Raw genomic sequence first — 8,854 nt, forward strand, 5'->3', positions numbered from 1 at the left:
GGTCATTTCGTTGCAATCGGGTCCAGTATGAGACCCTGGCTAGCCCCCTGGCGAGTTGGTTTGGATGAGAAGTTAGCTTGGTGAGGTAGGACGCTTTTTGTTTTGATATTTCGTCTTTTACGGGCAGAATGCCAAGATCTCTGTGGATGTTGTCGTTCCGAACATACCAAGGTGCCCCAGTGATAGTTCTCAAGATTTTTGATTGTGCTCGCTGGATAATGTCGATGTTGCTGCTGCTCGCGTTTCCCCACAACTGGGAGCCGTATGTCCAGACTGGCTTAAGCGTTGAATTGTAGAGCAGGACCTTGAAGTCCAGGCAGAGGGGGGAGCGAGCATTTAAGAGCCAATGGAGGCCAATGGATTTTAGTTTTAGATGAATTTTCTTAGCTTTGATATGTTTCCTCCATGTAAGTCTCCTGTCTAGGTGAACGCCAAGGTACGTTTGTGGAAGTGGCGTGTTATTCAGAGTTAGCGGGGGACACGTTTGTCTGTTAAGAGTAAACGTTATGTGTTTACACTTTTGCGCATTTATTTTTATACGCCAGTCTGATAACCACCTCTCCACTACCACGAGGTGATCAGCTAGTAGTGCTGTTGCCTGAATTGGGCATTTGGACCGACTTATGATCGCGGTATCGGTATAGCCGGACGTTCGTGGGAATATCTGCGGTGTAAAGGAGAAATAGAGTTGGACCAAGGGCGCTACCTTGGGGAACTCCAGCCTCTATAGTGTAATCGTCGGATGTTGTAGTATTGCATCTCACGGTGAATTCTCTGTTGTAAAGGTACGATTCAAGTATCATGTGAGTGTTTTCCGGCAGAATTTCTGATTTTCTGATTTTGTGCATAAGGCCATCAAGCCAGACTCGATCGAAAGCCTGTGCAACATCAAGGAATACCGCACTGCAGTATTCTCGATATTCGAATGCAGACCGTATTTCCGTTGTTAATCTGTTGACTTGCTCTATTGTTCCATGACTTTCTCGAAAGTTTCTCAATGTACTGGCGTTGTGCTTCTACTTCTTCGTGCCTTAGGGCCCTGGTAAGTCTGCGACCAGCTTCCTTAAGACTTTGTTTCGAGGATGGCGATCTGCTGGTTTGCCAAGCACGCCTTAAACGTCTTTTCTCCAAAACAAGCTGTTCGATTTCCAAGTTAGTTTTGTGTTGGTGTGTGCGCCCATCCCTCCCTTGCGGTGTAGAGACTTTGGCTGCTGCGACGAGTACAGACTCCAGTGCATCGGCATAGCAGTCGATGTCCTCCTTGATGTTGAGCTGTGGAGTCAGTTCAATGTGGGAACTTACGTACTTTTTGAACTTCAGCCAGTTGGTTCGATGCGACGTCAGCCTCCAAGGGTGCTCGATTAATTCCGGGCTTTCAAGAAGAGTTATTAGCACTGGTGAGTGGTCCGATGATAGATCCAAAAGCGATTTTGCAGATATTAGATTGCGAGAAATATTTTTTGTCACAGCAAAATCAATTAAGTCAGGTAGTTTTCTAGGATCTGTAGGCCAGTATGTAGGGCTGCCTGGCGAAACGTAGTCCAGTTTGTTGCATGTCTTGATGAGTGCATTATATAGTTGCCTTCCTTTGGGGGTCACAAGGCGGGATCCCCAGTGTGTGTGCTTGGCGTTGTAATTTCCTGCTGCTATGAATCGCTCTCCAAGTGAATTGTAGAAGTCCAAGAATTGGTCTTCGGAGACTGTAAAACGAGGGGGGCAGTAAACAGCGGCAATGGCAAGGTTGCAGTTGCCCAACTGTAATTTTATCGATGTAGCTTGCAAATAACTTTTTGCAAACCTTTGGTGAAAGTGGTGTTTGATGCGGTCTCTTATTAAGATGCCGGTTCCGCCATGTGCTTTACCATCTGGATGATCTGTGCTGTAGAACGTGTATCCCCGTATTTAAAAATTATATTTGCTGGTGAGATGCGTTTCTGCTAGCAACATAACGTCGATGTGGTTTTCGTTCAGAAACTGACTTATTTCAGGTTTATGCCGTGAAACACCGTTGGCGTTCCACAAGGTTATTCGAAGACTGGGCATAGTTTATTTGGACTGCTGAGCTGCGAGTATTTTTAACAAAATGTTTTGGGTTTGCACAAGGGTTTGCATGGTGGTTTTCATGAAGGACATAAATTCCATCATATTTTGTTGCAAAGTGATCATCATTGTTTCCATGTCACTTTGGGCTCTGCTGTCTGGCTCCAGCTCGACCTTGAATAGTGGTTGCGGCTTCTTGTTTTTGTTCATAATGTTTATAACATTTTTTGCACAGAAACCGTTTTTTTTTAAAGCCTCTGTAATTTCGTAGGGGGTCACATCGGGTTCTATTCCCTTAAGCACAACTTGCAAGCCTTTGCAGCTTTTTAGCTGGTACGTGTAGTAATTCTTTTTGGCATCGTTTAAGTACTTTGACCCTGCTCGGAAATCGTCTTCAGTTCTGGTTTGCAGTTTAGTTTCACTTATATTCCCTTTCATAAGCGGAATAACATGAAAGCTATCTTTTCCGACTAGCTCAACTATTTTGTTGACTAGGGCATTCGAGGTCTTCTTTCGAATAAACATAGGTGGCGGCTTCAGTTTCCTTGGGGCTAATTGTTCAGACTCTGTTTCGTGCTCCGCCAGAATGGAAAATCTATTTCCATTTAGTGGCCCGAGATTTTCATGGCCTTTGCTGGTACGATTTACTTTGGGCTTATTGCCGTCAGCGTTTTTTGAGGGCGTTGGCTTGCGCTTGGAAATATTTATGTAGCGATCCATGCCTGTCTGCATGTCCGAACCCGCTTGCGTATTTGTCATTTCTTCAACCGTAGCTTTGTTTTTGCTGTTTGACCCGATTTTTGCACTTAATGGTGTTGTTGCTTTACCCGCTGCAGAAGAAGAGAGTGGAGTCGTTATTGCAATGTTGGCGACAGAGGCCGTTGTAGTTGACGTAGTAGTTGCTGTTGTTGTTGCACCAGGTGGCTGAAGCTCGGTTGGAGTTTTGCATTGCTCACTCCATGGCGTTTGAGCGTTGAGAAGCAGGGCGGGAGAGCAAGAACTAGCTCTCTGGTTTTCGGCGGTCAGTAAACTTGCATTTTGTAGCATTGTATTTTGCATTTTGTCAGAGAAAGATACATTTGTAGCGCCATCTGTTGGTCAGTCGTAAAGGGGGTACTGCGTTGCCACTAGAGCTAGGATGAGAGTGGGAGGCATAGGTAGGATAGCGCGAGAGAGCAACAGTGGCAAGTGTCAACTATCTTCGCTTTCACCCTGGTTCGATCTGGGGTTACCGCCACTTTTCCGGCGTGGGGATCGGTCTTTCCGTCTGTGGCAGCTGAAGTGTTAAGTCCAAATTTTTACTGGTGACAAATACTCGAAAAAGTACTCGCGAGTGCTCAAACACATTGCCAGCGGAAAGAAATTCCAATTAAATCGGCAGCGAGCCGTAGATAAAGGGTGAGGAAAAGAAAAGCGAGGGGATAGGCAGATTGGTAAAGGATTTTGGGGTTTTCATAGGCAACCGTTTGGGTTCGAAGGCCACCGAGAAGAGAGAGGGCGAATTCGACTAAAGAGAAATAAATCGATTCCTCACTTCAAATAATTTGTTAAATAATAATCAGTCAGGTTTTCGAAAACAGAGAAGCTGCACGACTGCTATTATCAAGATTGTTGAGGAAATACGAAGGGAAACTGATGAAAGCAACATAACTTTTTTTTACATTGCTGGACTTTAGTAAGGCATTTGATACAGTGAACCACAAAATATTAATACTAAAGCTGAAGAAATTATTTAAATTTTCTGACACATCAGTAAAACTAATGTCATCTTATATCACAAATAGAAAGCAAGCTGTTGTTATAAAAGAAAATACATCAAATTTTGAAACATCCTATCGTGGTGTTCCTCAGGGATCGGTATTAGGGCCATTATTGTTTTCAATGTATATTAATGATCTATCTGATGAATTGTCTATGTGTAACGTACATATGTATGCGGATGATGTTCAATTATATGTTAGTCGACCATTGAGTTTAGTTAATGAATGTATCAATTTGTCTAATATTTGTTTGTTTAACGTTGATAACTGGGCTACAAAGAATGGCTTGAGCTTAAATCCTAAGAAATCAAAGTGCTTGGTCATCTACAAGAAAAATATAAACACAAATGATTTTCAAAAGCTTAGAATAGGAGATGTAGAATTGGACTTTGTTGAGAAAGCAAATAACCTGGGCATATTGTTCAACAAAACCCTGTCATGGAATGATCATGTCAGAGCAGCCACAGGAAAAACATATGGATTGTTGCGACAATTACATGCGACACAAACTTTTCTGCCTACTTCTATGCGGTTATTACTTGCTAAAACTTTAGTTATACCGACTCTTTTCTATGGAGTTGAAGTTTTTGGTACTTGTGATGTAGCAAGTCGACATAAAATAAAAGTGACATTTAATAATATAGCCAGATACATATACCAATTGGGTAGGAATGACCATGTTACTGAAGGCGCCAAAAAAATCTATGACTTGAATATTGACAGCTGGATTGACCTAAAAATATTAGTTCTTCTTCATAAAATTATTAATTCCAGGCAACCTGATTACTTGTATGACATGATTCGATTTACGTCCTCACAAAGGACGAACAATATAATAAGCATTAGAACAAAACTTGCAAGCTCGGAGAAACAATTTCTTGTATATGCCATAAAAATTTGGAACTCTTTGCCGCATTCCTTAAAAACCATTACTGGCACATTAAAATTTAGTGTTAAACTTAAACAACACTTTAACACACTCACATAAAACAAAAGTAGTTAAATAAAATATAATAGTAAAAGGCATAATAAAATAATAACTTGTAACTGTATTTGTAATAGATTTTGATTAATGTAATTAATTTAAGATTTAATGTTCATAGTGACTAGTGCAGTAAAAATAAGTTTCACGCTTGTTGTGCTAGGATAGGAAAACAATAAAATTAAACAATAAAATTAAAAATTAAAAAGAACTGGGCGCATGCGCGGACACCACAATATCCAGGGAGCAAGCATAACGCCAGCGTTTAGACAAGGAATAGCCGCAGCGCCCCAGGAAGGGCGTAAACGCCGTCATAGATAAGTCATATCCCTCTATAACCCATGCCCCGGCCCAAAGAAAACCGCATCCAAGTAATCCAGCGCACAGATTAGGCGACGAACTACCGTCAAGCGATTAATTGAGGCGAAAAACAACCCAGGTTCGATCGAACCTAGTCGCCAGTTTCGCCGCGCGCTGAAGGCCTACACAACGTCACCGCCGCGATCTGAGATCAAGAGTTACTTAAAGTTTAAAAAATATATTATTTCGAGCCGTAAATACCCGTCGTTCCGGCCAAATCCCGATCCGGGAGTCGACCGGGAATAAGCGCCACGGAAAGGCGGAGAAAGTAGTTTTAAATGTCGGTTTAAGGTTATGCAATAAGTGCTAGTTCGAAGAAAGAAGAAAAGTTAATTTTATTTTTTTTTGTTTGGTGTTAGTGTCATTTGGGGATTTAATTTGATTCAAGCCCCAGTTTAAGTGATATGTTTTAAAGGATGCCCACAAAGCCCTAATATTCCCCTGGCCCATAAAGTCCCATATTTCTGTGTGTGTTATTTTTCTTATCCCTATCTAGCTTCATCGTAACGACTAAAGCGCTTTCGTCGGAGGATGGAAAAAGTGTGGTGAGTGGCCAAAAACATTTATTTAAAACCCCTTTAATTAGGCGATAATCCAAATAAAAGGAAAAGTTATAATTTAACCTCAAAAGAAGAAAACGAATATGAGGAATTAAAGAAAATAAAACTGCCACACTCAGAGAAAAGAAAAGTATAAAAAAAATGAAAATTTGAAGAGAACTAAAATTGAATATGAGTGGCTTGGGGCATCTTTTCAATTAAAGGGTAAAATATTTAAAAATAATAAATCTGAAGGAAGTTAAATTAAATGGGGAAAATAAATTAACTAAATATTAAATGAAACTTATCCAAATCGAATAACAAAATCCCCATGTTGCACTTAACCATATTTACATATATAAAGAGTTTTAAAAATCTTATTTAACTAGTTATAATATTTTACCTTTTTATATATTTATTGTCTATATTTACATATTTATTTCATGCATGTTCTTATTTAGTTTAAGTGATGGTTTTATATTTTTTAGCTGGTAAATAAATTTTATAATGTTTAACTAATTCGAAAAAAAGTGGCCGCAGCTAGCGTTGCACACTGGGCCAGCCGATCAGATTTTTGGCCAAAAATACGTTTTTCTTTTTTAAGAAAATGACCAAATTGAGTTTGGAATCCTTTTTATAATACATTAAACTAATTTATGCCAAAGTTTCAAAGAATTCGGGCAAGTAGTTTTCTTTTACCATATTTTCAAAGTGAAAAATTGAGTTTGGAATCCTTTTTATAATACATTAAACTAATTTATGCCAAAGTTTCAAAGAATTCGGGCAAGTAGTTTTCTTTTACCATATTTTCAAAGTGAAAAATTCATAAAATATTGATGGAAATAAAAAAAAATTTAGAAGTCAAAGATGCTGATATTGCTGTTCGACTTCTTTCCGAAACTTGCAGAAGGGATTATTTTCAACAAGTAAAAAATATAATATAGCTCGTATGTCTTACTTGTTTGCTAAAATAAATGTGATTGTTAATTTGTACGCTTTTTTTCAGCAAATGAGTGCCTTCGAGTGCCATCCCCAAATTAGTTCATTCCTTCAAAAAAAAATTCGTTGATCAATTTACTAAAAGCGTAGCCCACCGACTCGATGCGGTTTTGCCTTAGTTTTCGGTAATTTAAGTTTTAATTGAAGGCTTAACTCGAAGTCGAGCTATTTTGAAGAGCTTAGCTAAGAGAGCCCAAGAGTATGCCATACTTTATTTCTTCAGGTTTTGGTGAACATTTTGCGCTCAAAAATTTGATTTTAGTGTGACTAACATCTAAAATCTACTTTTTACGTACACTAATCGATTATGGTATTTTCCAAACCTATATCTATCTATTTAATCAGGACTATGCAAATAAAAATGTAGCATACTTTTGTGATGACTTCAGAATATGTCAAATTAACATTAAACAAATCAAAAAACAATATTTTGAAACATTTTTTTTTACATAATTTGATTATATAAAACTTAAAAGGTAACAAGAACAAAAAAATAGAAATTTTTTTAAATCGATTGTTTGATAAACGTTGATGTGGGAGCCTCCGAAAGTTGCACTTTTTAACGGTTCATAAATCTTAAATGACATAATATTTTTTAGTAATGTTAATTTTTTTTAGTTTGTTTTATCTCATACTTTATTGTTTTCGAAAATGGAAGAAGTGCGTCTTCTAGTTATTTTTTTAAAAATAAAAAACCGAAAAGTACGTAAAATTTTCCGACTTTGGTCTGGATTATCTATATCATATAAAATTCCAAGAAATTTTACTTTTAGTTCGTTGGAAAGTTCAATTTTTTAAGAAAAAAACGCAAAAAACTGCATCCTTCTAACTGTCCTAGGAAAGAAATTACAGATTTTTGGCCAAAAAACGAAGGGAATGAGCGACCAAAGGTAGGGTGGGCAGACCGAGACCTCCACGTCATCCAGGGAGGCGAAGGGTGAAGTCAGACGAAAGGGGAAATTGCCAGGGAACGTAGTATTGTATTTTGTGTGTTTTTTTCGACCCGGTTTTAAGTTCGGTGACGCACGAGAGTATCTAAATATTATTAGCAAAAGGCAATACGAGTCATCGGCAAGATCATCACACTCATAACTTAGAGCCAGAGCCGGAGAATATCTTTCGCGTGCGCCGATGGCTCGGGACACCAACTAGCCTAAATTATGATTATGAGAGTAGCGGTTCGTTACAATTTTCTTGCACTTTCGGTTCTAGAGTATTATTCGTAAAAGAGAAATAAGCATTGTTTCGGGCCAAAGAAAGACGACGTTTGTCTTGCTCTCTCTGAATTTTTTCACGGGCTTCGTCTTGTTGTTTTTGGCGTTGAGTGCGCTGATCCACGTTCTTAATCATTTGCTTATTGTTAGTGCGTAAAGATTAATTAATTAATTAATTAAAACTTTAGTTTACAATATGCGATTAGCATCGCGAAACGCAAGACCACGCCGTTCTAAATTTTCGAACGTTTTCAAGTGGGTGAAAGATTGTTTTTCTTTTGTTTTTCCGGAGCGCACAGAAAACACGTCTACACGCGACCGACAATGGCTTGGCATGGCTTGGTTCGAAGTTAAAGTTTTTTAAAAGATACACCCTTTATCTTTCAAACCCCATACATAAAATAATTTTAGGATTTTTTTTAAGGCAGAAATAAATTCCAAAAAACAACTGAAAAACATACAGCTGCGGTCAAAATAGTAGCAGTGTTGCCGCCTTGTGTTTTTAAAAGTTTCATGTTGTAATTTTTTCTTATCCAATTAGTCTAATAGTAAAATTATAATCAATACAATATTACCAGGAAAAGATCAATTACAACAACAAACTTTTAAATACACAGGGCGGCAACACTACTACCATTTTGACCGCTGCTGTATACTTTTATGTTTTTTGACTATGTTTTCTAGAATTTGTTTCTGCCTTAAAAAAAATCTTTAAAATTTTTTAAGTATGGGGTTTAAAAGATAAAGGGTGTATCTTTTAAAAAACTTAAACATCGAATCAAACCATGCCTCTGAGAGCTCCGCAAAGTTGGCCAATTTCAGCATTTTTCGAACTTTGAGGTCCTTTTGCTAAGAATCCTTGCGTCGGGGAACTTTTTGGAAAACGCAGTTTAGCTTCGGAATTCGTAACGAATCCAAAAATATAGCATCCATCGAGGTAAATTTAAAAAGCACTAAAAA

This window comes from Drosophila takahashii, chromosome 2L, assembly GCF_030179915.1.
Source record: "Drosophila takahashii strain IR98-3 E-12201 chromosome 2L, DtakHiC1v2, whole genome shotgun sequence".
Taxonomy (NCBI): domain Eukaryota; kingdom Metazoa; phylum Arthropoda; class Insecta; order Diptera; family Drosophilidae; genus Drosophila; species Drosophila takahashii.